The following is a 4,562-nucleotide window of genomic DNA, read 5'->3' as shown; positions in this document are numbered from 1 at the left end:
TAGTGCCCTCGCCAATTCGTTGATGTATATGTTGAAGAGGGTGGGGCTTAAGCTGTATCCCTTTCTCACCCCATGGCCCTGTGGAAAGAAATGAGTATCTTTTTTGCAAATTTTAACCGCACACTTGTTGATTGTGTACATGGATTTTATAACACCCCCCTACCACACTCTTACTCTCCTCTTGTCCCGATGCCTTTGTCTTGCTGGTAAAAATGTCTGTGAATTAGTCAGCAGCATGAACAGCACTGCAGTACACCACCAAGATGAAAGAGAGCTTTGAAATTAAATATGCCCCACAGCCTGTGGCCTTTTGTGTGTGTGTATGGTGGGGAGGGTAAAGACCGGGCCTCACACCCTCCCGCACCACGGGGTGTTTCAAACCATTTATTTTTTAATATGAGTAGGGGTGGGGATTCAATTCTTAGAGATGATCCTTTTAACCCTACTACAAAGAGCTCTCGTCCCAGCTGCAGACACAAAGGCTCTCTAAGGTTGCTATACACTCCGATACCATCTGATGTAATACGTTCATATTCTGTACTCTGAATATGTGTTTGGCAGGCATGCCTCGTTGACTTTCCACTTACAGTTATACTGCTGCCTGCTGGAGGAAATAGAAGAGGTATTTGAACTTGAACAACCCTGTGTTGTGTTCACACTTGATGTCCTAGTGTTTTGGAAAACATTTTACCCTCAAGTCTTACTCTGTTTAGTTCAAACAAGCTGTAACATCTAAACTCACTACATTAATGACATACAGTAATTGTAATCTGAATCACCCCGTTTCTATTTATGCTTTCATTTAATACACCGTTTTAAATATAAAGACTCACAGTAGAGACAGCGGTAGAGACAGCTTTACACAGTAGAGACTACAGTAGAGACAACAGTAGAGACAGCATTACACAGTAGAGACTACAGTAGAGACAGCTTTACACAGTAGAGACTACAGTAGAGACAACAGTAGAGACAGCATTACACAGTAGACAGCTTTACACAGTAGAGACTACAGTAGAGACAACAGTAGAGACAGTATTACACAGTAGAGACTACAGTAGAGACAGCTTTGCACAGTAGAGACTACAGTAGAGACAACAGTAGAGACATTATTACACAGTAGAGATAGTATTACACAGTAGAGACTACAGTAGAGACAGTATTACACAGTAGAGACAGCTTTACACAGTAGAGACTACAGTAGAGACTACAGTAGAGACAGCATTACACAGTAGAGACAGTATTACACAGTAGAGACTACAGTAGAGACAGCTTTACACAGTAGAGACAGCTTTACACAGTAGAGACTACAGTAGAGACAGTATTACACAGTAGAGACTACAGTAGAGACAGCATTACACAGTAGAGACTACAGTAGAGACAGCATTACACAGTAGAGACTACAGTAGAGACAGCTTTACACAGTAGAGACTACAGTAGAGACAGCTTTACACAGTAGAGACTACAGTAGAGACAACAGTAGAGACAGCATTACACAGTAGAGACTACAGTAGAGACAGCTTTACACAGTAGAGACTACAGTAGAGACAACAGTAGAGACAGTATTACACAGTAGAGACAGTATTACACAGTAGAGACAGTATTACACAGTAGAGACTACAGTAGAGACAGTATTACACAGTAGAGACAGCTTTACACAGTAGAGACTACAGTAGAGACTACAGTAGAGACAGCATTACACAGTAGAGACAGTATTACACAGTAGAGACTACAGTAGAGACAGCTTTACACAGTAGAGACTACAGTAGAGACAACAGTAGAGACAGCATTACACAGTAGAGACAGTATTACACAGTAGAGACTACAGTAGAGACAGCATTACACAGTAGAGACAGTATTACACAGTAGAGACTACAGTAGAGACAGCTTTACACAGTAGAGACTACAGTAGAGACAGTATTACACAGTAGAGACTACAGTAGAGACAGTATTATACAGTAGAGACTACAGTAGAGACAGCTTTACACAGTAGAGACTACAGTAGAGACAGCTTTACACAGTAGAGACTACAGTAGAGACAGTATTACACAGTAGAGACAACAGTAGAGACAGCATTACACAGTAGAGACTACAGTAGAGACAGCTTTACACAGTAGAGACTACAGTAGAGACAGCTTTACACAGTAGAGACTACAGTAGAGACAGTATTACACAGTAGAGACTACAGTAGAGACTACAGTAGAGACAGTATTACACAGTAGAGACAACAGTAGAGACAGCATTACACAGTAGAGACTACAGTAGAGACAGCTTTACACAGTAGAGACTACAGTAGAGACAACAGTAGAGACAGCATTACACAGTAGAGACAATATTACACAGTAGAGACAACAGTAGAGACAGCATTACACAGTAGAGACAACAGTAGAGCCAGAGGTAGAGACAGCATTACACAGTAGAGACAACAGTAGAGACAGCGGTAGAGACAGTGGTAGAGACAGCATTAGACAGTACAGACAGTGGTAGAGACAGCATTAGACAGTAGAGACAGCGGTAAAGACAGCATTACACAGTAGAGACAACAGTAGAGACAGTGGTAGGGACAGCATTACACAGTAGCGACAACAGTAGAGACAGCATTAGACAGTAGAGACAACAGTAGAGACAGCATTACACAGTAGAGACAACAGTAGAGACAGCGGTAGAGACAGCATTACACAGTAGAGACAGCGGTAGAGACAGTGGTAGAGACAGCATTACACAGTAGAAACAACAGTAGTGCCAGCATTAGACAGTAGAGACAACAGTAGAGACAGCATTAGACAGTAGAGACAACAGTAGAGACAGCAGTAGAGACAGCATTAGACAGTAGAGACAACAGTAGAGACAGCATTACACAGTAGAAACAACAGTAGAGACAGCATTAGACAGTAGAGACAACAGTAGAGACAGCATTAGACAGTAGAGACAACAGTAGAGACAGCATTAGACAGTAGAGACAACAGTAAAGCCAGTAGTAGAGACAGCTGTAGACAGCAGTAGAGGCTCTGTGCCGCTCTACGGTCATTAATGAGCTATGTAAGAGGGCTTTTGGAGCACAGCGTTGTCTGTGCTGTCACTAGGCAGAGACAGGCTGGTGTTTTCTGTTGTTTTTTATAAAACAAAATTATCAACAACTTACTACATCAAACATGTCTAACAAAACACAAAACAAGAAAATACTAAATATAAATAATAATACATTTTTAAAAAACAATTCCAGTACAATTGTATTCATTCTAAATGATTCAGGAAAATGTTATTCGTGTTGTTATTCACCAGGGATGTCGTCTTAACAATAGGATTCAATTCAATCAAACATATTTGTAATTTTGTAATAAAATTCTCAAATTTTTGTTTGTGTATAAAGTATTTGGCAACAAGAATAAAAAAGTCCACAATAATTTCAATGGTATTGTTATCATTGCAATAGTAACATATTATATCCTTCATGTCAAAAACATGGGTAGTGTTCAAAATGGTATTCTGTATTGTGCAAGGTTTTCCCCAAATCCTATCACATAATATCAGAGAGAGGCTGTTGACCAGTCTCACAGTCTCTCTATTACAATACAGCTAGGCCTGCTAGTAGACCAGAGGAACAGAGAATAAACTACAGAGGTTTCAGGTACCTCCCTCCCTTCACTCTTTCTGCTGCCCTCTTATCAGCCTCGTGCCACAGACCACACTGAGTGGTCAATTACTGTAGGTCATTGCACAGAAAGACCATCACACAGAGAGACCATCGCACAGAGAGTCCATCGCACAGAGAGACCATCGCACAGAAAGGGTGTTGCACAGAGAGACCATCGCACAGAAAGGGTGTCGCACAGAGAGACCATCGCACAGAAAGGGTGTCGCACAGGGAAACCATCGCACAGAAAGGGTGTCGCACAGAGAGACCATCGCACAGAAAGGGTGTCGCACAGAGAGACCATCGCACAGAGAGACCGTCGCACAGAAAGGGTGTCGCACAGAGAGACCATCGCACAGAGAGACCGTCGCACAGAGAGACCATCGCACAGAGAGACCGTCGGACAGAGAGACCGTCGCACAGAGAGACCGTCGGACAGAGAGACCGTCGGACAGAGAGACCATCGCACAGAAAGGGTGTCGCACAGACACACACAAATACTGCTGAGGGGAGCAAGTTCTTCAAACAATACTGCTCAATAAGCAGGAGACACTCATGAAAAGGAAATGGATTATAGAAACACGACAGTACAGAACCTAATCAGAGAGCACCCTTTTCTGGACGGATCAGCAACTTGGAAATGGTTTATTGTTCTAGAGTGAATCTGTGGTCGATAACCTGTATCAGTCTTGTATAAAGCTCAAATGCTCCAACTCCAGGATCTGCCCCAGCCCAGGTAATCAGGGTACAGCAGTCCTACTTGGTCTGAAACATGGGGATGTGTGAAACTTACTCTTCAGGCTGAAGTGTCCTTGCACCAGCAAGTAGCTAGCTTTTCGCGTGGTGCCCACTGGAAAGCCGCTGTAGGAGGGCAGTCACGTGTGCTAGCAAGGTAAAGGTCTTGGGTTCTGAGCCTCGGTGTGACGTGAAG

Source organism: Oncorhynchus nerka, linkage group LG4 (assembly GCF_034236695.1).
Source record: "Oncorhynchus nerka isolate Pitt River linkage group LG4, Oner_Uvic_2.0, whole genome shotgun sequence".
NCBI lineage: Eukaryota > Metazoa > Chordata > Actinopteri > Salmoniformes > Salmonidae > Oncorhynchus > Oncorhynchus nerka.
Note: the sequence above shows the minus strand (reverse complement) of the source record.